Raw genomic sequence first — 26,901 nt, forward strand, 5'->3', positions numbered from 1 at the left:
GTCTGGTCAGTGGAGGCCTAGTGGAAGGAGGGACCGCAGACAGGCTTCGAAGGCCTAAAATAACAAACAATAGGCTCATGGCAGTTTTACAGCGGTTACATGGATACACGGGCAGGCAGCTGGTGATGAGTGGAGGAGTATTTAAAGTAGGGACCACAGACAGGCTATCAAAGGCCTAAAATAACAAACAATAGGCTCATGGCAGTTTTACAGCGGTTACATGGATACACGGGCAGGCAGCTTGGTGGTGAGTGGAGGAGTATTTAAAGTAGGGACCGCAGACAGGCTATCAAAGGCCTAAAATAACAAACAATAGGCTCATGGCAGTTTTACAGCGGTTACATGGATACACGGGCAGGCAGCTTGGTGGTGAGTGGAGGAGTATTTAAAGTAGGGACCGCAGACAGGCTATCAAAGGCCTAAAATAACAAACAATAGGCTCATAGCAGTTTTACAGCGGTTACATGGATACACAGGCAGCTTGGTGGTGAGTGGAGGAGTATTTAAAGTAGGGACCGCAGACAGGCTATCAAAGGCCTAAAATAACAAACAATAGGCTCATGGCAGTTTTACAGCGGTTACATGGATACACGGGCAGGCAGCTGGTGATGAGTGGAGGAGTATTTAAAGTAGGGACCGCAGACAGGCTATCAAAGGCCTAAAATAACAAACAATAGGTTCATGGCAGTTTTACAGCGGTTACATGGATACACGGGCAGGCAGCTGGTGATGAGTGGAGGAGTATTTAAAGTAGGGACCGCAGACAGGCTATCAAAGGCCTAAAATAACAAACAATAGGCTCATGGCAGTTTTACAGCGGTTACATGGATACACGGGCAGGCAGCTGGTGATGAGTGGAGGAGTATTTAAAGTAGGGACCGCAGACAGGCTATCAAAGGCCTAAAATAACAAACAATAGGCTCATGGCAGTTTTACAGCGGTTACATGGATACACGGGCAGGCAGCTTGGTGGTGAGTGGAGGAGTATTTAAAGTAGGGACCGCAGACAGGCTATCAAAGGCCTAAAATAACAAACAATAGGCTCATGGCAGTTTTACAGCGGTTACATGGATACACGGGCAGGCAGCTTGGTGGTGAGTGGAGGAGTATTTAAAGTAGGGACCGCAGACAGGCTATCAAAGGCCTAAAATAACAAACAATAGGCTCATGGCAGTTTTACAGCGGTTACATGGATACACGGGCAGGCAGCTGGTGATGAGTGGAGGAGTATTTAAAGTAGGGACTGCAGACAGGCTATCAAAGGCCTAAAATAACAAACAATAGGCTCATGGCAGCTTTACAGCGGTTACATGGATACACAGGCAGCTTGGTGGTGAGTGGAGGAGTAGTGCAAGGAGTGTCTGTCCCAGTACTCCCAAAATATAAATAGATGTTAATGTCTCGCAAAACAACCAAAACAAAAAAAAAGGTGGCATACTTAGGTACAGGGGTCGGCTCATCTACTGAGTTTCTGACATAGTAATTTGGCAGTAACTATTTAATGGTGCCAATATAGGACACAGACACAGACTACTTTAAGTTGCATCATAGATGTCTACAAATTTGTATTGTCAGTGCCAGACATTGAATGATGTCAGCGAATAGACTAAAGATTGGTGGAGCTGTGCGACATAATTTTGCACGTGGTAGAGCACATTTTGAGCTGGGGTAGGGGGGAACTCTCTTGAGGCTGGCGGGACCGCCCCAGGGCCCCTCATGTTACAACGGTGTGTCTGACGTTGGGTGCGCACCACCACCGCCAGAGACACTACATTGTACTATGAGGGACCCAGTAGCAATGCCGTCAACCAAAAGCGAGCACACCCACCTCTTCAGACAAACAGCAGTCTCACGGGTGCTTGCGCCAAGTCGCGATACCACGGCCCCGTGTGGGGAGTTTTGCCATTTAGGGAGGTGTAAACATGTCGTATGCTGTACAATCAGCTGCAGCAAATTAGACATTAGAAAAGTAATTCACAGGCAAGAGCTTTTCATAGGAAAGCTAGGTGTCGGCCGGGCAAGGTGGGGCAAAAGATTTCGAAATCCAGTTGTGGTTCATTTTAATGAATGTTAGATCGTCAACATTTTGGGTAGCCAGACGAGTCCTTTTTTCGGTTAATATTGAACCTGCAGCACTGAATACTCTTTCTGATAGGACACTTGCTGCCGGGCAAGCAAGCTCCTGCAATGCATATTCTGCCAATTCTGGCCAGGTGTCTAATTTGGAGGCCCAGTAATCAAATGGGAATGACGGTTGAGGGAGAACATCGATAAGGGATGAAAAATAGTTAGTAACCATACTGGACAAATGTTGTCTCCTGTCACTTTCAATTGATGCAGCAGTACCTGTCCTGTCTGCGGTCATAGCAAAATCACTCCACAACCTGGTCAGAAAACCCCTCTGTCCAACGCCACTTCTGATGTGTGCACCCCTAACACTCCTAGTCTGCTGCCCCCTGGAGCTCGTGTGAGAACGATCACGTGCGCTGTGTGCTGGGAATGCCTGAAGCAAACGGTCAACAAGAGTTGATTGTTTGGTTGCTAATATTAGTTCCAAGTTCTCATGTGGCATAATATTTTGCAATTTGCCTTTATAGCGTGGATCAAGGAGGCAGGCCAACCAGTAATCGTCATCGTTCATCATTTTCGTAATGCGTGTGTCCCTTTTTAGGATACGTAAGGCATAATCCGCCATGTGGGCCAAAGTTCCAGTTGTCAAATCTCCGGTTGTGATTGGTTGAGGGGCAGTTGCAGGCAAATCTACGTCACTTGTGTCCCTCAAAAAACCAGAACCCGGCCGTGACACGCAACCAATTTCCTGTGCCCCCGGGAAAGGTTCGGCATTAAAAATATACTCATCCCCATCATCCTCCTCGTCCTCCACCTCCTCTTCGCCCGCTACCTCGTCCTGTACACTGCCCTGACCAGACAATGGCTGACTGTCATCAAGGCTTTCCTCTTCCTCTGGTGCAGACGCCTGCTCCTTTATGTGCGTCAAACTTTGCATCAGCAGACGCATTAGGGGGATGCTCATGCTTATTACGGCGTTGTCTGCACTAACCAGCCTTGTGCATTCCTCAAAACACTGAAGGACTTGACACATGTCTTGTATCTTAGACCACTGCACACCTGACAACTCCATGTCTGCCATCCTACTGCCTGCCCGTGTATCCTCCCACAAATAAATAACAGCACGCCTCTGTTCGCACAGTCTCTGAAGCATGTGCAGTGTTGAGTTCCACCTTGTTGCAACGTCTATGATTAGGCGATGCTGGGGAAGGTTCAAAGACCGCTGATAGGTCTGCATACGGCTGGCGTGTACAGGCGAACGTCGGATATGTGAGCAAAGTCACGCACTTTGAGGAGCAGGTCGGAGAACCCAGGATAAGTTTTCAATAAGCACTGCACCACCAGGTTTAAGGTGTGAGCCAGGCAAGGAATGTGTTTCAGTTGGGAAAGGGAGATGGCAGCCATGAAATTCCTTCCGTTATCACTCACTACCTTGCCTGCCTCAAGATCTACTGTGCCCAGCCACGACTGCGTTTCTTGTTGCAAGAACTCGGACAGAACTTCCGCGGTGTGTCTGTTGTCGCCCAAACACTTCATAGCCAATACAGCCTGCTGACGCTTGGCAGTAGCTGGCCCATAATGGGACAACTGGTGTGCAACAGTGTCATCTGCCGATGGAGTGGTTGGCAGACTGCGTTCTGTGGAAGAGCTGTAGCTTCTGCAGGAGGAGGAGGAGGGGGTGCGAACGCCTACAGCCAACTGTTTCCTAGACCGTGGGCTAGGCACAACTGTCCCTAAATTGATGTCGCCTGTGGACCCTGCATCCACCACATTCACCCAGTGTGCCGTGATGGACACATAACGTCCCTGGCCATGCCTACTGGTCCATGCATCTGTAGTCAGGTGCACCTTTGTACTCACAGATTGCCTGAGTGCATGGACGATGCGCTGTTTAACATGCTGGTGCAGGGCTGGGATGGCTTTTCTGGAAAAAAAGTGTCGACTGGGTAGCTCGTATCGTGGTTCAGCGTACTCCATCAGGGCTTTGAAAGCTTCGCTTTCAACTAACCGGTAGGGCATCATCTCTAACGAGATTAGTCTAGCTATGTGGGCGTTAAAACCCTGTGTACGCGGATGCGAGGATAAGTACTTCCTTTTTCTAACCAGAGTCTCATGTAGGGTGAGCTGGACTGGAGAGCTGGAGATCGTGGAACTTTCGGGTGTGCCGGTGTACATGGCAGACTGAGAGACGGTTGGAGACGGTATTGTTTCCGCCGGTGCCCTAGATGCAATATTTCCTCCTACAAAACTGGTGGTTCCCTGACCCTGACTGCTTTTGGCTGGCAAAGAAACCTGCACAGATACTGCCGGTGGTGCGGAAAATGGTGGCCTTACAGTGACGGAAGGGATGTTGCGTTGCTGACTAGCTTCATTGGCCGAGGGTGCTACAACCTTAAGGGACGTTTGGTAGTTAGTCCAGGCTTGAAAATGCATGGTGGTTAAGTGTCTATACATGCAACTAGTATTTAGACTTTTCAGATTCTGACCTCTGTTTAGTTGAACATTTTTGACAGATGACTTTGCGCTGATCAGTTGGATGTTGTTTAAAAAAATGCCAGACTGCACTCTTCCTAGACTCGGATCCCTTTTCAGGGATTGCAGACTGAGCTTTAACCGGATGGCCACGCTGTCCTCCAACAGGTTTTGGCTTTGACACGCGTTTTGGGCCAGATACGGGCCCGGCAGATGGAACCTGTTGCGATGTTGATGCCTGCTGCGGCCCCTCCTCCACCTCCGCTTCTGAACTACTGCCGCCTGCACCCTGTTCCCCCAATGGCTGCCAATCGGGGTCAATAACTGGGTCATCTATTACCTCCTCTTCGAGCTCGTGTGCAACTTCGTCTGTGTCACTGTGTCGGTCGGTGGTATAGCGTTCGTGGCGGGGCAACATAGTCTCATCAGGGTCTGATTGTGGATCTGTACCCTGAGAGGGCAATGTGGTGGTCTGAGTCAAAGGAGCAGCATAGTACTCTGGCTGTGGCTGTGCATCAGTGCACTCCATGTCAGAATATACTTGTAATGGGCATGGCCTGTTAAATGTTTCACTTTCTAAGCCAGGGACGGTATGTGTAAAGAGCTCCATGGAGTGACCCGTTGTGTCGCCTGCTGCATCCTTCTCTCTTGTTGTAGTTTTTGCTGAGGAGGACAAGGAAGCGACTTGTCCCTGACCGTGAACATCCACAAGCGACGCGCTGCTTTTACATTTACCAGTTTCGGAAGAGGAGGCAAAAGAGCTAGAGGCTGAGTCTGCAATGTAAGCCAAAACTTGCTGTTGCTGCTCCGCCTTTAAAAGCGGTTTTCCTACTCCCAGAAAAGAGAGCGTTCGAGGCCTTGTGTAGCCTGACGACGAAACTGGCTCCACAGCTCCAGACTTAGGTGGAATATTTTTATCCCCACGACCACCTGATGCTCCACTACCACTACCATCATTACCAGCTGACAATGAACGCCCACGACGACCTCTTGCACCAGACTTCCTCATTGTTTTAAAATCTTAACCAAAGTAACTTTATTTGTTGCTGTCAAACAACTTACACGGTGAGCTATAACTTCAGTATGATTTCAATATCCCTTAACAGGTTGGTGAGACCACAAGGAAAATCAGGCACAATGTTACACACTCTGTTTTCTGTGGCACAAAATCACAGAGATGACACACACGCAGGACTGTCACTCAAGCACTAATGTCAATATTAATCTCCCACCTAATTTTTTTTTTTTTTTTTCTCAGGGAGACTTTAGAAACCAAATAATATTAAAAAAAAAACAAACAAAAAAAGGCTTTCTATGGCCCACAATTAGAGAGAGAGAGGTGGCACACCCAGGAGTCAAGACTGGCGCACAAGCTGAAAGGGCAATATTACTCTCCCACTGTTTTTTTAAGTTTTTTTTTTTGTTATTTTCAGGGAGACTTTAGAAACCAAATAATATTAAAAAAACCAAAAAAATAAATAGCCTTTCTATGGCCCACTGAATGAGAGAGAGAGGTGGCACACCCAGGAGTCAAGACTGGCACACAAGCTGAAAGGGCAATATTACTCTCCCACTGTTTTTTTAGGTATTTTTTTTTTTCAGGGAGACTTTAGAAACCAAATAATAAGAAAAAAAATAAATAAATAAATAGGCTTTCTATAGCCCACTGAATGAGAGATAGCACACACAGCAGTGGCACACAAGCCCTGACTGAGGCCAATATTTTTCTCCCACTGATTGATGTAGTGTTTTTGTGTTGAGGTAGATTTTAGAACACAAATCAAGGAAAAAAAAAATAAATGCTTTCTATGGCCCACTGAATGAGAGAGAGGTGGCACACCCAGGAGTCAAGACTGGCACACAAGCTGAAAGGGCAATATTACTCTCCCACTGTTTTTTTTATGTATTTTTTGTTTTTTAAGGGAGACTTTAGAAACCCAATAATATTTAAAAAAATAAATAAATAGGCTTTCTATGGCCCACTGAATGAGAGGGAGAGAGGTGGCACACCCAGGAGTCAAGACTGGCACACAAGCTGAAAGGGCAATATTACTCTCCCACTGTTTTTTTATGTTTTTTTTTTTTTTCAGGGAGACTTTAGAAACCAAATAATATTAAAAAAACCAAAAAAATAAATAGCCTTTCTATGGCCCACTGAATGAGAGAGAGAGGTGGCACACCCAGGAGTCAAGACTGGCACACAAGCTGAAAGGGCAATATTACTCTCCCACTGTTTTTTTATGTATTTTTTGTTTTTTAAGGGAGACTTTAGAAACCAAATAATATAAAAAAAAAAACAAAAAAAAAAAGGCTTTCTATGGCCCACAATTAGAGAGAGAGAGGTGGCACACCCAGGAGTCAAGACTGGCGCACAAGCTGAAAGGGCAATATTACTCTCCCACTGTTTTTTTATGTTTTTTTTTTTTTATTTTCAGGGAGACTTTAGAAACCAAATAATATTAAAAAAACCAAAAAAATAAATAGCCTTTCTATGGCCCACTGAATGAGAGGGAGAGAGGTGGCACACCCAGGAGTCAAGACTGGCACACAAGCTGAAAGGGCAATATTACTCTCCCACTGTTTTTTTATGTTTTTTTTTTTTCAGGGAGACTTTAGAAACCAAATAATATTAAAAAAACCAAAAAAATAAATAGCCTTTCTATGGCCCACTGAATGAGAGAAAGAGGTGGCACACCCAGGAGTCAAGACTGGCACACAAGCTGAAAGGGCAATATTACTCTCCCACTGTTTTTTTATGTATTTTTTGTTTTTTAAGGGAGACTTTAGAAACCAAATAATATTAAAAAAAAAACAAAAAAAAAAAGGCTTTCTATGGCCCACAATTAGAGAGAGAGAGGTGGCACACCCAGGAGTCAAGACTGGCGCACAAGCTGAAAGGGCAATATTACTCTCCCACTGTTTTTTTAAGTTTTTTTTTTTGTTATTTTCAAGGAGATTTTAGAAACCAAATAATATTAAAAAAACCAAAAAAATAAATAGCCTTTCTATGGCCCACTGAATGAGAGAGAGAGGTGGCACACCCAGGAGTCAAGACTGGCACACAAGCTGAAAGGGCAATATTACTCTCCCACTGTTTTTTTAGGTTTTTTTTTTTTTCAGGGAGACTTTAGAAACCAAATAATAAGAAAAAAAATAAATAAATAAATAGGCTTTCTATAGCCCACTGAATGAGAGATAGCACACACAGCAGTGGCACACAAGCCCTGACTGAGGCCAATATTTTTCTCCCACTGATTGATGTAGTGTTTTTGTGTTGAGGAAGATTTTAGAACACAAATCAAGGAAAAAAAAAATAAATGCTTTCTATGGCCCACTGAATGAGAGAGAGGTGGCACACCCAGGAGTCAAGACTGGCACACAAGCTGAAAGGGCAATATTACTCTCCCACTGTTTTTTTATGTATTTTTTGTTTTTTAAGGGAGACTTTAGAAACCCAATAATATTTAAAAAAATAAATAAATAGGCTTTCTATGGCCCACTGAATGAGAGGGAGAGAGGTGGCACACCCAGGAGTCAAGACTGGCACACAAGCTGAAAGGGCAATATTACTCTCCCACTGTTTTTTTATGTATTTTTTGTTTTTTAAGGGAGACTTTAGAAACCCAATAATATTTAAAAAAATAAATAAATAGGCTTTCTATGGCCCACTGAATGAGAGGGAGAGAGGTGGCACACCCAGGAGTCAAGACTGGCACACACACAAGCTGAAAGGGCAATATTACTCTCCCACTGTTTTTTTATGTATTTTTTGTTTTTTAAGGGAGACTTTAGAAACCAAATAATATTAAAAAAAAAACAAAAAAAAAAAGGCTTTCTATGGCCCACAATTAGAGAGAGAGAGGTGGCACACCCAGGAGTCAAGACTGGCGCACAAGCTGAAAGGGCAATATTACTCTCCCACTGTTTTTTTATGTATTTTTTGTTTTTTAAGGGAGACTTTAGAAACCCAATAATATTTAAAAAAAAAAAAAAAAGGCTTTCTATGGCCCACAATTAGAGAGAGAGGTGGCACACCCAGGAGTCAAGACTGGCACACAAGCTGAAAGGGCAATATTACTCTCCCACTGTTTTTTTTATGTATTTTTTGTTTTTTAAGGGAGACTTTAGAAACCCAATAATATTTAAAAAAAAAAAAAAAAAAGGCTTTCTATGGCCCACAATTAGAGAGAGAGGTGGCACACCCAGGAGTCAAGACTGGCACACAAGCTGAAAGGGCAATATTACTCTCCCACTGTTTTTTTATTTATTTTTTTTTTTTCAGGGAGACTTTAGAAACCAAATAATAAGAAAAAAAATAAATAAATAAATAGGCTTTCTATAGCCCACTGAATAAGAGATAGCACACACAGCAGTGGCACACAAGCCCTGACTGAGGCCAATATTTTTCTACCACTGATTGATGTAGTGTTTTTGTGTTGAGGTAGAATTTAGAGCACAAATCACGGAAAAAATAAATAGGCTTTCTATGGCCCACTCAGTGAGAGATGGCACACACAGGGATGGCACTGTAGCAGAAATGCCAATCTTAATCTCCCACAAAAAAAAAAAAAAAAACAGGGACTGTCCTACAATTACTATCTCCCTGCAGTAATCTAAGCCAGGTATGGCAGGCAGCAATAGGAGAGGACTGATGCACAAATTAAATAAAAAGTGTGGACAAACAAAAAAGATAGCTGTGCAGAAAGGAACAAGAGGATATGTGCTTTGAAAAAAGCAGTTGGTTTCCACAGTGGCGTACACACAGCAATACAGCTATCACGGAGCCTTCTAGGGCAGCCCAATGAGCTACAGCGCTGAGGAAAAAAAAAAAACAATAGCTTCCACTGTTCCTGCACACCGAAGGTGGTGTTGGACAGTGGAAATCGCTACAGCACAAGCGGTTTGGTGGTTAGTGGACCCTGCCTAACGCTCTCCCTGCTTCTGACGAAGCGGCAGCAACCTCTCCCTAAGCTCAGATCAGCAGCAGTAAGATGGCGGTCGGCGGGAACGCCCCTTTATAGCCCCTGTGACGCCGCAGACAGCAAGCCAATCACTGCAATGCCCTTCTCTAAGATGGTGGGGACCAGGATCTATGTCATCACGCTGCCCACACTCTGCGTTCACCTTCATTGGCTGAGAAATGGCGCTTTTCGCGTCATTGAAACGCGACTTTGGCGCGAAAGTCGCGTACCGCATGGCCGACAAGCACAGGGGTCGGATCGGGTTTCATGAGACGCCGACTTAGCCAAAAGTCGGCGACTTTTGAAAATGATCGACCCGTTTCGCTCAACCCTAATAATAAGAACTAGATGGGTATTTCCTGAAGGAACTACAGATAGTGCTTTGGAATGGTGCCCGGGCTGCCCCTGCAAGACTTTCACACTTGGGTGCCCCTCAGGCGCTGGTTTGGTAGTTGTAGCCCCTCAGGGTTGAGGCCACTCTGGGTCCGATTTGGTGGGCCGGGTCACTCTGGGTCCGATTTGGTGGGCCGGGTCACTCTGGGTCCGATTTGGTGGGCCGGGTCACTCTGGGTCCGATTTGGTGGGCCGGGTCACTCTGGGTCCGATTTGGTGGGCCGGGTCACTCTGGGTCCGATTTGGTGGCCCGGGTCACTCTGGGTCCGATTTGGTGGCCCGGGTCACTCTGGGTGCGATTTGGTGGCCCGGGTCACTCTGGGTCCGATTTGGTGGCCCGGGTCACTCTGGGTCCGATTTGGTGGCCCGGGTCACTCTGGGTCCGATATGGTGGGCCGGGTCACTCTGGGTCCGATTTGGTGGCCCGGGTCACTCTGGGTCCGATTTGGTGGCCCGGGTCACTATGGGTCCGATTTGGTGGCCCGGGTCACTCTGGGTCCGATTTGGTGGCCCGGGTCACTCTGGGTTTCGATTTGGTGGCCCGGGTCATTCTGGGTCCGATTTGGTGGCTGGGTCACTCTGGGTCCGATTTGGTGGGCCGGGTCACTCTGGGTCCGATTTGGTGGGCCGGGTCACTCTGGGTCCGATTTCGTGGGCCGGGTCACTCTGGGTCCGATTTGGTGGGCCGGGTCACTCTGGGTCCGATTTGGTGGGCCGGGTCACTCTGGGTCCGATTTGGTGGGCCGGGTCACTCTGGGTCCGATTTGGTGGGCCGGGTCACTCACAGCAGGATAAGGGAATGGCTGATAACAGAGAATAGACTGACAGCAGGACAAGGGAATGGCTGATAACAGAGAGAATAGACTGACAGCAGGACAGGGGAATTGCTGATAACAGAAATAGACTGACAGCAGGACGGGGAATGGCTGATAACAGAGAGAATAGACTGACAGCAGGACAGGGGAATGGCTGATAACAGAGAGAAATAGACTGACAGCAGTACGGGGAATGGCTGATAACAGAGAGAAATAGACTGACAGCAGGACGGGGAATGGCTGATAACAGAGAGAATAGACTGACAGCAGGACAGGGGAATGGCTGATAACAGATAGAATAGACTGACAGCAGGACGGGGAATGGCTGATAACAGAGAGAATAGACTGACAGCAGGACAGGGGAATGGCTGATAACAGAGAGAAATAGACTGACAGCAGTACGGGGAATGGCTGATAACAGAGAGAAATAGACTGACAGCAGGACGGGGAATGGCTGATAACAGAGAGAATAGACTGACAGCAGGACAGGGGAATGGCTGATAACAGAGAGAATAGACTGACAGCAGGACGGGGAATGGCTGATAACAGAGAGAATAGACTGACAGCAGTACGGGGAATGGCTGATAACAGAGAGAAATAGATGGGTATTTCCTGAAGGAACTACAGATAGTGCTTTGGAATAGTGCCCGGGTTGCCCCAGCAAGACTTTCACACTTGGGTGCCCCTCTGGGTCCGATTTGGCGGGCGGTGCCACTCTGGGTCCGATTTGGCGGGCGGCGCCACTCTGGGTCCGATTTGGCGGGCGGCGCCACTCTGGGTCCGATTTGGCGGGCGGCGCCACTCCGGGTCCGATTTGGCGGGCGGCGCCACTCCGGGTCCGATTTGGCGGGCGGCGCCACTCCGGGTCCGATTTGGCGGGCGGCGCCACTCCGGGTCCGATTTGGCGGGCGGCGCCACTCCGGGTCCGATTTGGCGGGCGGCACCACTCTGGGTCCGATTTGGCGGGCGGCGCCACTCTGGGTCCGATTTGGCGGGCGGCGCCACTCTGGGTCCGATTTGGCGGGCGGCGCCACTCTGGGTCCGATTTGGCGGGCGGCGCCACTCTGGCTCCGATTTGGCGGGCGGCGCCACTGTGGGTCCGATTTGGCGGGCGGCGCCACTGTGGGTCCGATTTGGCGGGCGGCGCCACTCTGGGTCCGATTTGGCGGGCGGCGCCACTCTGGGTCCGATTTTGCGGGCGACGCCACTCTGGGTCCGGTTTGGCGGGCGGCGCCACTCTGGGTCCGATTTAGTGAGCGGGGCAATAATTATAATAACACTACAGATAGTGCTTTGAAATTGTGCTGTGCTATCACTTTAAGAGCTGATATTATCTGGAAAAACTGTGCTGGTGTGGTCATGTACAGTTCGCAGGCGTTGGCATAGTAACTGGGCCTGACTGCGCATATCAATGAGCTAATCAGCCAGGTGGCAGGTACATTTCAAATTGCCTCAGAAACCCGGCCATTATAACCTATGGGAAAATTTCCCTATTGAAATGCATTACAATGAGGGGGAAAAAACATTTTCAAACGCAAATTGCGCCAAAACTACAAATCCGATCGACACGAAAAATACTTAGCACACCTCTTGGGGACACTGGCTTCGAAATGACACCTCACTGGAGTCTGTGAGTGAAGTGGTTCGGGCCGCATTACGTGCGGACTGAATAATAATAAGAACTAGATGGGTATTTCCTGAAGGAACTACAGATAGTGCTTTGGAATGGTGCCCGGGCTGCCCCTGCAAGACTTTCACACTTGGGTGCCCCTCAGGCGCTGGTTTGGTAGTTGTAGCCCCTCAGGGTTGAGGCCACTCTGGGTCCTATTTGGTGGGCGGGGTCACTCTGGGTCCGATTTGGTGGGCCGGGTCACTCTGGGTCCGATTTGGTGGCCCGGGTCACTCTGGGTCCGATTTGGTGGCCCGGGTCACTCTGGGTCCGATTTGGTGGCCCGGGTCACTCTGGGTCCGATTTGGTGGCCCGGGTCACTCTGGGTCCGATTTGGTGGCCCGGGTCACTCTGGGTCCGATTTGGTGGGCCGGGTCACTCTGGGTCCGATTTGGTGGGCCGGGTCACTCTGGGTCCGATTTGGTGGGCCGGGTCACTCTGGGTCCGATTTGGTGGGCCGGGTCACTCTGGGTCCGATTTGGTGGGCCGGGTCACTCTGGGTCCGATTTGGTGGGCCGGGTCACTCTGGGTCCGATTTGGTGGGCCGGGTCACTCTGGGTCCGATTTGGTGGGCCGGGTCACTCTGGGTCCGATTTGGTGGGCCGGGTCACTCTGGGTCCGATTTGGTGGCCCGGGTCACTCTGGGTCCGATTTGGTGGCCCGGGTCACTCTGGGTGCGATTTGGTGGCCCGGGTCACTCTGGGTCCGATTTGGTGGCCCGGGTCACTCTGGGTCCGATATGGTGGGCCGGGTCACTCTGGGTCCGATTTGGTGGCCCGGGTCACTCTGGGTCCGATTTGGTGGCCCGGGTCACTCTGGGTCCGATTTGGTGGCCCGGGTCACTCTGGGTCCGATTTGGTGGCCCGGGTCACTCTGGGTTTCGATTTGGTGGCCCGGGTCATTCTGGGTCCGATTTGGTGGCTGGGTCACTCTAAGTCCGATTTGGTGGGCCGGGTCACTCTGGGTCCGATTTGGTGGGCCGGGTCACTCTGGGTCCGATTTCGTGGGCCGGGTCACTCTGGGTCCGATATGGTGGGCCGGGTCACTCTGGGTCCGATTTGGTGGGCCGGGTCACTCTGGGTCCGATTTGGTGGGCCGGGTCACTCTGGGTCCGATTTGGTGGGCCGGGTCACTCACAGCAGGATAAGGGAATGGCTGATAACAGAGAATAGACTGACAGCAGGACAAGGGAATGGCTGATAACAGAGAGAATAGACTGACAGCAGGACAGGGGAATTGCTGATAACAGAAATAGACTGACAGCAGGACGGGGAATGGCTGATAACAGAGAGAATAGACTGACAGCAGGACAGGGGAATGGCTGATAACAGAGAGAAATAGACTGACAGCAGTACGGGGGAATGGCTGATAACAGAGAGAAATAGACTGACAGCAGGACAGGGAATGGCTGATAACAGAGAGAATAGACTGACAGCAGGACAGGGGAATGGCTGATAACAGATAGAATAGACTGACAGCAGGACGGGGAATGGCTGATAACAGAGAGAATAGACTGACAGCAGGACAGGGGAATGGCTGATAACAGAGAGAAATAGACTGACAGCAGTACGGGGAATGGCTGATAACAGAGAGAAATAGACTGACAGCAGGACGGGGAATGGCTGATAACAGAGAGAATAGACTGACAGCAGGACAGGGGAATGGCTGATAACAGAGAGAATAGACTGACAGCAGGACAGGGAATGGCTGATAACAGAGAGAATAGACTGACAGCAGTACGGGGAATGGCTGATAACAGAGAGAAATAGATGGGTATTTCCTGAAGGAACTACAGATAGTGCTTTGGAATAGTGCCCGGGTTGCCCCAGCAAGACTTTCACACTTGGGTGCCCCTCTGGGTCCGATTTGGCGGGCGGCGCCACTCTGGGTCCGATTTGGCGGGCGGCGCCACTCTGGGTCCGATTTGGCGGGCGGCGCCACTCTGGGTCCGATTTGGCGGGCGGCGCCACTCCGGGTCCGATTTGGCAGGCGGCGCCACTCCGGGTCCGATTTGGCGGGCGGCGCCACTCCGGGTCCGATTTGGCGGGCGGCGCCACTCCGGGTCCGATTTGGCGGGCGGCGCCACTCCGGGTCCGATTTGGCGGGCGGCGCCACTCCGGGTCCGATTTGGCGGGCGGCGCCACTCTGGGTCCGATTTGGCGGGCGGCGCCACTCTGGGTCCGATTTGGCGGGCGGCGCCACTCTGGGTCCGATTTGGCGGGCGGCGCCACTCTGGGTCCGATTTGGCGGGCGGCGCCACTCTGGCTCCGATTTGGCGGGCGGCGCCACTGTGGGTCCGATTTGGCGGGCGGCGCCACTGTGGGTCCGATTTGGCGGGCGGCGCCACTCTGGGTCCGATTTGGCGGGCGGCGCCACTCTGGGTCCGATTTTGCGGGCGGCGCCACTCTGGGTCCGGTTTGGCGGGCGGCGCCACTCTGGGTCCGATTTAGTGAGCGGGGCAATAATTATAATAACACTACAGATAGTGCTTTGAAATTGTGCTGTGCTATCACTTTAAGAGCTGATATTATCTGGCAAAACTGTGCTGGTGTGGTCATGTACAGTTCGCAGGCGTTGGCATAGTAACTGGGCCTGACTGCGCATATCAATGAGCTAATCAGCCAGGTGGCAGGTGGCAGGTACATTTCAAATTGCCTCAGAAACCCGGCCATTATAACCTATGGGAAAATTTCCCTATTGAAATGCATTACAATGAGGGGGAAAAAACATTTTCAAACGCAAATTGCGCCAAAACTACAAATCCGATCGACACGAAAAATACTTAGCACACCTCTTGGGGACACTGGCTTCGAAATGACACCTCACTGGAGTCTGTGAGTGAAGTGGTTCGGGCCGCATTACGTGCGGACTGAATAATAATAAGAACTAGATGGGTATTTCCTGAAGGAACTACAGATAGTGCTTTGGAATGGTGCCCGGGCTGCCCCTGCAAGACTTTCACACTTGGGTGCCCCTCAGGCGCTGGTTTGGTAGTTGTAGCCCCTCAGGGTTGAGGCCACTCTGGGTCCGATTTGGTGGGCCGGGTCACTCTGGGTCCGATTTGGTGGGCCGGGTCACTCTGGGTCCGATTTGGTGGGCCGGGTCACTCTGGGTCCGATTTGGTGGGCCGGGTCACTCTGGGTCCGATTTGGTGGGCCGGGTCACTCTGGGTCCGATTTGGTGGGCCGGGTCACTCTGGGTCCGATTTGGTGGCCCGGGTCACTCTGGGTCCGATTTGGTGGCCCGGGTCACTCTGGGTGCGATTTGGTGGCCTGGGTCACTCTGGGTCCGATTTGGTGGCCCGGGTCACTCTGGGTCCGATTTGGTGGCCCGGGTCACTCTGGGTCCGATATGGTGGGCCGGGTCACTCTGGGTCCGATTTGGTGGCCCGGGTCACTCTGGGTCCGATTTGGTGGCCCGGGTCACTCTGGGTCCGATTTGGTGGCCCGGGTCACTCTGGGTCCGATTTGGTGGGCCGGGTCACTCTGGGTCCGATTTGGTGGCCCGGGTCACTCTGCGTCCGATTTGGTGGCCCGGGTCACTCTGGGTCCGATTTGGTGGCCTGGGTCACTCTGGGTCCGATTTGGTGGGCCGGGTCACTCTGGGTCCGATTTGGTGGGCCGGGTCACTCTGGGTCCGATTTGGTGGCCCGGGTCACTCTGGGTCCGATTTGGTGGCCCGGGTCACTCTGGGTCCGATTTGGTGGCCCGGGTCACTCTGGGTCCGATTTGGTGGCCCGGGTCACTCTGGGTCCGATTTGGTGGCCCGGGTCACTCTGACTGACAGCAGGATAAGGGAATGGCTGATAACAGAGAATAGACTGACAGCAGGACAAGGGAATGGCTGATAACAGAGAGAATAGACTGACAGCAGGACAGGGGAATTGCTGATAACAGAGAGAAATAGACTGACAGCAGGACGGGGAATGGCTGATAACAGAAAGAATAGACTGACAGCAGGACAGGGGAATGGCTGATAACAGAGAAAAATAGACTGACAGCAGTACGGGGAATGGCTGATAACAGAGAGAAATAGACTGACAGCAGGACGGGGAATGGCTGATAACAGAGAGAATAGACTGACAGCAGGACAGGGGAATGGCTGATAACAGAGAGAATAGACTGACAGCAGGACGGGGAATGGCTGATAACAGAGAGAATAGACTGACAGCAGGACAGGGGAATGGCTGATAACAGAGAGAAATAGGCTGACAGCAGTACAGGGAATGGCTGATAGAGAGAAATAGACTGACAGCAGGACGGGGAATTGCTGATAACAGAGAGAATAGACTGACAGCAGGATAAGGGAATGGCTGATAACAGAGAGAATAGACTGACAGCAGGACGGGGAATGGCTGATAAGAGAGAATAGACTGACAGCAGGACAGGGGAATGGCTGATAACAGAGAGAAATAGACTGACAGCAGTACGGGGAATGGCTGATAACAGAGAGAAATAGATGGGCATTTCCTGAAGGAACTACAGATAGTGCTTTGGAATGGTGCCCGGGTTGCCCCAGCAAGACTTTCACACTTGGGTGCCCCTCAGGCGCTGGTTTGGTAGTTGTAGCCACTCTGGGTCCGATTTGGTGGGTGGGGCCCCTCAGGGGCCGATTTGGTGGGCGCTGTATACTGCGGGGCTCTGCGCTGTATACTGCGGGGCTCTGCGCTGTATACTGCGGGGCTCTGCGCTGTATACTGCGGGGCTCTGCGCTGTATGCTGCGGGGCTCTGCGCTGTATGCTGCGGGGCTCTGCGCTGTATGCTGCGCGGCTCTGCGCTGTATGCTGCGCGGCTCTGCGCTGTATGCGGCTCGGCTCTGCGCTGTATAATGCGCGGCTCTGCGCTGTATACTGCGCGGCTCTGCGCTGTATGCTGCGCGGCTCTGCGCTGTATACTGTGGGGCTCTGCGCTGTATGCTGCACGGCTCCGCGCTGTATGCTGCGTGGCTCTGCGCTGTATAATGCGCGGCTCTGCACTGCATACTGCGCGGCTCTGCGCTGTATACTGCGGGGCTCTGCGCTGTATACTGCGCGGCTCTGCGCTGTATGCTGCGCGGCTCCGCGCTGTATGCTGTGTGGCTCTGCGCTGTATAATGCGCGGCTCTGCGCTGTATAATGTGCGGCTTTGCGCTGTATACTGCGCGGCTCTGCGCTGTATACTTCGGGGCTCTGCGCTGTATACTGCACGGCTCTGCGCTGTATGCTGCGCGGCTCCGCGCTGTATGCTGCATGGCTCTGCGGTGTATGCTGCGCGGCTCCGTGCTGTATACTGCGCGGCTCTGCGCTGTATACTGCGCGGCTCTGCGCTGTATACTGCGGGGCTCTGCGCTGTGTACTGTAATAATAATAAGACTACAGATAGTGCTTTGAAATTGTGCTGTGCTGTCACTTTAAGAGCTGATATTATATGGCAAAACTGTGCTGGTGTGGTCATGTACAGTTCGCAGGCATTGGCATAGTAACTGGGCCTGACTGCGCATATCAATGAGCTAATCAGCCAGGTGGCAGGTACATTTCAAATTGCCTCAGAAACCTGGCCATTATAACCTATGGGAAAATTTCCCTATTTAAATGCATTACAATGAGGGGAAAAAACATTTTCAAACGCAAATTGCGCCAAAACTACAAATCCGATCGACACGAAAAATACTTAGCACACCTCTTGGGGACGCTGGCTTCGAAATGACACCTCACTGGAGTCTGTGAGTGAAGCGGTTCGGGCCGCATTACGTGCGGACTGAATAATAATAAGAATAATAAGAATAAGAAGAAGTTATCCACGATGGAATAACAGTATAGTGCTTTGTTCCAAAGCACTATAATAATAATAAGAAGTTTACCACGGTGGAATAACAGTATAGTGCTTTGTTCCAAAGCACTATAATAACTAGATGGGTATTTCCTGAAGGAACTACAGATAGTGCTTTGGAATGGTGCCCGGGCTGCCCCTGCAAGACTTTCACACTTGGGTGCCCCTCAGGCGCTGGTTTGGTAGTTGTAGCCCCTCAGGGTTGAGGCCACTCTGGGTCCGATTTGGTGGGCCGGGTCACTCTGGGTCCGATTTGGTGGGCCGGGTCACTCTGGGTCCGATTTGGTGGGCCGGGTCACTCTGGGTCCGATTTGGTGGCCCGGATCACTCTGGGTCCGATTTGGTGGCCCGGGTCACTCTGGGTCCGATTTGGTGGGCCGGATCACTCTGGGTCCGATTTGGTGGGCCGGGTCACTCTGGGTCCGATTTGGTGGCCCGGGTCACTCTGGGTCCGATTTGGTGGCCCGGGTCACTCTGGGTCCAATTTGGTGGCCCGGGTCACTCTGGGTCCGATTTGGTGGCCCGGGTCACTCTGGGTACGATTTGGTGGCCCGGGTCACTCTGGGTCCGATTTGGTGGCCCGGGTCACTCTGGGTCCGATTTGGCGGGCGGCGCCACTCTGGGTCCGATTTGGCGGGCGGCGCCACTCTGGGTCCGATTTGGCGGGCAGCGCCACTCTGGGTCCGATTTGACGGGCGGCGCCACTCTGGGTCCGATTTGACGGGCGGCGCCACTCTGGGTCCGATTTGCGGGCGGCGCCACTCTGGGTCCGATTCGGCGGGCGGCGCCACTCTGGGTCCGATTTGGCGGGCGGCGCCACACTGGGTCCGATTTGGCGGGCGGCGCCACACTGGGTCCGATTTGGAGGGCGGCGCCACACTGGGTCCGATTTGGCGGGCGGCGCCACTCTGGGTCCGATTTGGTGGGCGGCGCCACTCTGGGTCTGATTTGGCGGGCGGCGCCACACTGGGTCCGATTTGGAGGGCGGCGCCACACTGGGTCCGATTTGGCGGGCGGCGCCACTCTGGGTCCGATTTGGTGGGCGGCGCCACTCTGGGTCTGATTTGGCGGTCGGCGCCACTCCGGGTCCGATTTGGCGGGCGGCGCCACTCTGGGTCCGATTTGGTGGGCCGGGTCACTCTGGGTCCGATTTGGTGGGCCGGGTCACTCTGGGTCCGATTTGGTGGGCCGGGTAACTCTGGGTCCGATTTGGTGGGCCGGGTCACTCTGGGTCCGATTTGGTGGGCCGGGTCACTGTGGGTCCGATTTGGTGGCCCGGGTCACTCTGGGTCCGATTTGGTGGGCCGGGTCACTCTGAGTCCGATTTGGTGGGCCGGGTCACTCTGGGTCCGATTTGGTGGCCCGGGTCACTCTGGGTCCGATTTGGTGGCCCGGGTCACTCTGTGTCCGATTTGGTGGCCCGGGTCACTCTGTGTCCGATTTGGTGGCCCGGGTCACTCTGGGTCCGATTTGGTGGGCCGGGTCACTCTGGGTCTGATTTGGTGGGCCGGGTCACTCTGGGTCCGATTTGGTGGGCCGGGTCACTCTGGGTCCGATTTGGTGGGCCGGGTCACTCTGGGTCCGATTTGGTGGGCCGGGTTACTCTGGGTCCGATTTGGTGGGCCGGTTCACTCTGGGTCCGATTTGGTGGGCCGGGTCACTCTGGGTCCGATTTGGTGGGCCGGGTCACTCTGGGTCCGATTTGGTGGGCGGGGTCACTCTGGGTCCGATTTGGTGGGCCGGGTCACTCTGGGTCCGATTTGGTGGCCCGGGTCACTCTGGGTCCGATTTGGTGGCCCGGGTCACTCTGGGTCCGATTTGGTGGCCCGGGTCACTCTGGGTCCGATTTGGTGGCCCGGGTCACTCTGGGTCCGATTTGGTGGCCCGGGTCACTCTGGGTCCGATTTGGTGGCCCGGGTCACTCTGGGTCCGATTTGGTGGCCCGGGTCACTCTGGGTCCGATTTGGTGGCCCGGGTCACTCTGGGTCCGATTTGGTGGCCCGGGTCACTCTGGGTCCGATTTGGTGGGCCGGGTCACTCTGGGTCCGATTTGGTGGGCCGGGTCACTCTGGGTCCGATTTGGTGGGCGGGGTCACTCTGGGTCCGATTTGGTGGGCCGGGTCACTCTGGGTCCGATTTGGTGGCCCGGGTCACTCTGGGTCCGATTTGGTGGCCCGGGTCACTCTGGGTCCGATTTGGTGGCCCGGGTCACTCTGGGTCCGATTTGGTGGGCCGGGTCACTCTGGGTCCGATTTGGTGGGCCGGGTCACTCTGGGTCCGATTTGGTGGCCCGGGTCACTCTGGGTCCGATTTGGTGGCCCGGGTCACTCTGGGTCCGATTTGGTGGCCCGGGTCACTCTGGGTCCGATTTGGTGGGCCGGGTCACTCTGGGTCCGATTTGGTGGGCCTGGTCACTCTGGGTCCGATTTGGTGGGCCGGGTCACTCTGGGTCCGATTTGGTGGGCCGGGTCACTCTGGGTCCGATTTGGTGGGACGGGTCACTCTGGGTCCGATTTGGTGCGCCGAGTCACTATGGGTCCGATTTGGTGGCCCGGGTCACTCTGGGTCCGATTTGGTGGCCCGGGTCACTCTGGGTTTCGATTTGGTGGCCCGGGTCATTCTGGGTCCCATTTGGTGGCTGGGTCACTCTGGGTCCGGTTTGGTGGGCCGAATCACTCTGGGTCCGATTTGGTGGGCCGGGTCACTCTGGGTCCGATTTGGTGGGCCGGGTCACTCTGGGTCCGATTTGGTGGGCCGGGTCACTCTGGGTCCGATTTGGTGGGCCGGGTCACTCTGGGTCCGATTTGGTGGGCCGGGTCACTCTGGGTCCGATTTGGTGGGCCGGGTCACTCTGGGTCCGATTTGGTGGGCCGGGTCACTCACAGCAGGATAAGGGAATGGCTGATAACAGAGAATAGACTGACAGCAGGACAAGGGAATGGCTGATAACACAGAGAATAGACTGACAGCAGGACAGGGGAATTGCTGATAACAGAAATAGACTGACAGCAGGACGGGGAATGGCTGATAACAGAGAAAATAGACTGACAGCAGGACAGGGGAATGGCTGATAGCAGAGAGAAATAGACTGACAGCAGTACGGGGAATGGCTGATAACAGAGAGAAATAGACTGACAGCAGGACGGGGAATGGCTGATAAGAGAGAATAGACTGACAGCAGGACAGGGGAATGGCTGATAACAGAGAGAAATAGACTGACAGCAGTACGGGGAATGGCTGATAACAGAGAGAAATAGATGGGCATTTCCTGAAGGAACTACAGATAGTGCTTTGGAATGGTGCCCGGGTTGCCCCAGCAAGACTTTCACACTTGGGTGCCCCTCAGGCGCTGGTTTGGTAGTTGTAGCCACTCTGGGTCCGATTTGGTGGGTGGGGCCCCTCAGGGGCCGATTTGGTGGGCGCTGTATACTGCGGGGCTCTGCGCTGTATACTGCGGGGCTCTGCGCTGTATACTGCGGGGCTCTGCGCTGTATACTGCGGGGCTCTGCGCTGTATGCTGCGGGGCTCTGCGCTGTATGCTGCGGGGCTCTGCGCTGTATGCTGCGCGGCTCTGCGCTGTATGCTGCGCGGCTCTGCGCTGTATGCTGCGCGGCTCTGCGCTGTATACTGTGGGGCTCTGCGCTGTATGCTGCACGGCTCCGCGCTGTATGCTGCGTGGCTCTGCGCTGTATAATGCGCGGCTCTGCACTGCATACTGCGCGGCTCTGCGCTGTATACTGCGGGGCTCTGCGCTGTATACTGCGCGGCTCTGCGCTGTATGCTGCGCGGCTCCGCGCTGTATGCTGTGTGGCTCTGCGCTGTATAATGCGCGGCTCTGCGCTGTATAATGTGCGGCTCTGCGCTGTATACTGCGCGGCTCTGCGCTGTATACTTCGGGGCTCTGCGCTGTATACTGCACGGCTCTGCGCTGTATGCTGCGCGGCTCCGCGCTGTATGCTGCATGGCTCTGCGGTGTATGCTGCGCGGCTCCGTGCTGTATACTGCGCGGCTCTGCGCTGTATACTGCGCGGCTCTGCGCTGTATACTGCGGGGCTCTGCGCTGTGTACTGTAATAATAATAAGACTACAGATAGTGCTTTGAAATTGTGCTGTGCTGTCACTTTAAGAGCTGATATTATATGGCAAAACTGTGCTGGTGTGGTCATGTACAGTTCGCAGGCATTGGCATAGTAACTGGGCCTGACTGCGCATATCAATGAGCTAATCAGCCAGGTGGCAGGTACATTTCAAATTGCCTCAGAAACCTGGCCATTATAACCTATGGGAAAATTTCCCTATTTAAATGCATTACAATGAGGGGAAAAAACATTTTCAAACGCAAATTGCGCCAAAACTACAAATCCGATCGACACGAAAAATACTTAGCACACCTCTTGGGGACGCTGGCTTCGAAATGACACCTCACTGGAGTCTGTGAGTGAAGCGGTTCGGGCCGCATTACGTGCGGACTGAATAATAATAAGAATAATAAGAATAAGAAGAAGTTATCCACGATGGAATAACAGTATAGTGCTTTGTTCCAAAGCACTATAATAATAATAAGAAGAAGTTTACCACGGTGGAATAACAGTATAGTGCTTTGTTCCAAAGCACTATAATAACTAGATGGGTATTTCCTGAAGGAACTACAGATAGTGCTTTGGAATGGTGCCCGGGCTGCCCCTGCAAGACTTTCACACTTGGGTGCCCCTCAGGCGCTGGTTTGGTAGTTGTAGCCCCTCAGGGTTGAGGCCACTCTGGGTCCGATTTGGTGGGCCGGGTCACTCTGGGTCCGATTTGGTGGGCCGGGTCACTCTGGGTCCGATTTGGTGGCCCGGGTCACTCTGGGTCCGATTTGGTGGCCCGGGTCACTCTGGGTCCGATTTGGTGGCCCAGGTCACTCTGGGTCCGATTTGGTGGGCCGGATCACTCTGGGTCCGATTTGGTGGGCCGGGTCACTCTGGGTCCGATTTGGTGGCCCGGGTCACTCTGGGTCCGATTTGGTGGCCCGGGTCACTCTGGGTCCAATTTGGTGGCCCGGGTCACTCTGGGTCCGATTTGGTGGCCCGGGTCACTCTGGGTACGATTTGGTGGCCCGGGTCACTCTGGGTCCGATTTGGTGGCCCGGGTCACTCTGGGTCCGATTTGGCGGGCGGCGCCACTCTGGGTCCGATTTGGCGGGCGGCGCCACTCTGGGTCCGATTTGGCGGGCAGCGCCACTCTGGGTCCGATTTGGCGGGCGGCGCCACTCTGGGTCCGATTTGGCGGGCGGCGCCACTCTGGGTCCGATTTGACGGGCGGCGCCACTCTGGGTCCGATTTGCGGGCGGCGCCACTCTGGGTCCGATTCGGCGGGCGGCGCCACTCTGGGTCCGATTTGGCGGGCGGCGCCACACTGGGTCCGATTTGGCGGGCGGCGCCACACTGGGTCCGATTTGGAGGGCGGCGCCACACTGGGTCCGATTTGGCGGGCGGCGCCACTCTGGGTCCGATTTGGTGGGCGGCGCCACTCTGGGTCTGATTTGGCGGTCGGCGCCACTCCGGGTCCGATTTGGCGGGCGGCGCCACTCTGGGTCCGATTTGGTGGGCCGGGTCACTCTGGGTCCGATTTGGTGGGCCGGGTCACTCTGGGTCCGATTTGGTGGGCCGGGTAACTCTGGGTCCGATTTGGTGGGCCGGGTCACTCTGGGTCCGATTTGGTGGGCCGGGTCACTGTGGGTCCGATTTGGTGGCCCGGGTCACTCTGGGTCCGATTTGGTGGGCCGGGTCACTCTGAGTCCGATTTGGTGGGCCGGGTCACTCTGGGTCCGATTTGGTGGCCCGGGTCACTCTGGGTCCGATTTGGTGGCCCGGGTCACTCTGGGTCCGATTTGGTGGCCCGGGTCACTCTGTGTCCGATTTGGTGGCCCGGGTCACTCTGGGTCCGATTTGGTGGGCCGGGTCACTCTGGGTCTGATTTGGTGGGCCGGGTCACTCTGGGTCCGATTTGGTGGGCCGGGTCACTCTGGGTCCGATTTGGTGGGCCGGGTCACTCTGGGTCCGATTTGGTGGGCCGGGTTACTCTGGGTCCGATTTGGTGGGCCGGTTCACTCTGGGTCCGATTTGGTGGGCCGGGTCACTCTGGGTCCGATTTGGTGGGCCGGGTCACTCTGGGTCCGATTTGGTGGGCGGGGTCACTCTGGGTCCGATTTGGTGGGCCGGGTCACTCTGGGTCCGATTTGGTGGCCCGGGTCACTCTGGGTCCGATTTGGTGGCCCGGGTCACTCTGGGTCCGATTTGGTGGCCCGGGTCACTCTGGGTCCGATTTGGTGGCCCGGGTCACTCTGGGTCCGATTTGGTGGCCCGGGTCACTCTGGGTCCGATTTGGTGGCCCGGGTCACTCTGGGTCCGATTTGGTGGCCCGGGTCACTCTGGGTCCGATTTGGTGGCCCGGGTCACTCTGGGTCCGATTTGGTGGCCCGGGTCACTCTGGGTCCGATTTGGTGGGCCGGGTCACTCTGGGTCCGATTTGGTGGGCCGGGTCACTCTGGGTCCGATTTGGTGGGCGGGGTCACTCTGGGTCCGATTTGGTGGGCCGGGTCACTCTGGGTCCGATTTGGTGGCCCGGGTCACTCTGGGTCCGATTTGGTGGCCCGGGTCACTCTGGGTCCGATTTGGTGGCCCGGGTCACTCTGGGTCCGATTTGGTGGGCCGGGTCACTCTGGGTCCGATTTGGTGGGCCGGGTCACTCTGGGTCCGATTTGGTGGCCCGGGTCACTCTGGGTCCGATTTGGTGGCCCGGGTCACTCTGGGTCCGATTTGGTGGCCCGGGTCACTCTGGGTCCGATTTGGTGGGCCGGGTCACTCTGGGTCCGATTTGGTGGGCCTGGTCACTCTGGGTCCGATTTGGTGGGCCGGGTCACTCTGGGTCCGATTTGGTGGGCCGGGTCACTCTGGGTCCGATTTGGTGGGACGGGTCACTCTGGGTCCGATTTGGTGCGCCGAGTCACTATGGGTCCGATTTGGTGGCCCGGGTCACTCTGGGTCCGATTTGGTGGCCCGGGTCACTCTGGGTTTCGATTTGGTGGCCCGGGTCATTCTGGGTCCCATTTGGTGGCTGGGTCACTCTGGGTCCGGTTTGGTGGGCCGAATCACTCTGGGTCCGATTTGGTGGGCCGGGTCACTCTGGGTCCGATTTGGTGGGCCGGGTCACTCTGGGTCCGATTTGGTGGGCCGGGTCACTCTGGGTCCGATTTGGTGGGCCGGGTCACTCTGGGTCCGATTTGGTGGGCCGGGTCACTCTGGGTCCGATTTGGTGGGCCGGGTCACTCTGGGTCCGATTTGGTGGGCCGGGTCACTCACAGCAGGATAAGGGAATGGCTGATAACAGAGAATAGACTGACAGCAGGACAAGGGAATGGCTGATAACACAGAGAATAGACTGACAGCAGGACAGGGGAATTGCTGATAACAGAAATAGACTGACAGCAGGACGGGGAATGGCTGATAACAGAGAAAATAGACTGACAGCAGGACAGGGGAATGGCTGATAGCAGAGAGAAATAGACTGACAGCAGTACGGGGAATGGCTGATAACAGAGAGAAATAGACTGACAGCAGGACGGGGAATGGCTGATAAGAGAGAATAGACTGACAGCAGGACAGGGGAATGGCTGATAACAGAGAGAAATAGACTGACAGCAGTACGGGGAATGGCTGATAACAGAGAGAAATAGATGGGCATTTCCTGAAGGAACTACAGATAGTGCTTTGGAATGGTGCCCGGGTTGCCCCAGCAAGACTTTCACACTTGGGTGCCCCTCAGGCGCTGGTTTGGTAGTTGTAGCCACTCTGGGTCCGATTTGGTGGGTGGGGCCCCTCAGGGGCCGATTTGGTGGGCGCTGTATACTGCGGGGCTCTGCGCTGTATACTGCGGGGCTCTGCGCTGTATACTGCGGGGCTCTGCGCTGTATACTGCGGGGCTCTGCGCTGTATGCTGCGGGGCTCTGCGCTGTATGCTGCGGGGCTCTGCGCTGTATGCTGCGCGGCTCTGCGCTGTATGCTGCGCGGCTCTGCGCTGTATGCTGCGCGGCTCTGCGCTGTATACTGTGGGGCTCTGCGCTGTATGCTGCACGGCTCCGCGCTGTATGCTGCGTGGCTCTGCGCTGTATAATGCGCGGCTCTGCACTGCATACTGCGCGGCTCTGCGCTGTATACTGCGGGGCTCTGCGCTGTATACTGCGCGGCTCTGCGCTGTATGCTGCGCGGCTCCGCGCTGTATGCTGTGTGGCTCTGCGCTGTATAATGCGCGGCTCTGCGCTGTATAATGTGCGGCTCTGCGCTGTATACTGCGCGGCTCTGCGCTGTATACTTCGGGGCTCTGCGCTGTATACTGCACGGCTCTGCGCTGTATGCTGCGCGGCTCCGCGCTGTATGCTGCATGGCTCTGCGGTGTATGCTGCGCGGCTCCGTGCTGTATACTGCGCGGCTCTGCGCTGTATACTGCGCGGCTCTGCGCTGTATACTGCGGGGCTCTGCGCTGTGTACTGTAATAATAATAAGACTACAGATAGTGCTTTGAAATTGTGCTGTGCTGTCACTTTAAGAGCTGATATTATATGGCAAAACTGTGCTGGTGTGGTCATGTACAGTTCGCAGGCATTGGCATAGTAACTGGGCCTGACTGCGCATATCAATGAGCTAATCAGCCAGGTGGCAGGTACATTTCAAATTGC

Source organism: Ranitomeya variabilis, chromosome 4 (assembly GCF_051348905.1).
Source record: "Ranitomeya variabilis isolate aRanVar5 chromosome 4, aRanVar5.hap1, whole genome shotgun sequence".
Classification (NCBI taxonomy): domain Eukaryota; kingdom Metazoa; phylum Chordata; class Amphibia; order Anura; family Dendrobatidae; genus Ranitomeya; species Ranitomeya variabilis.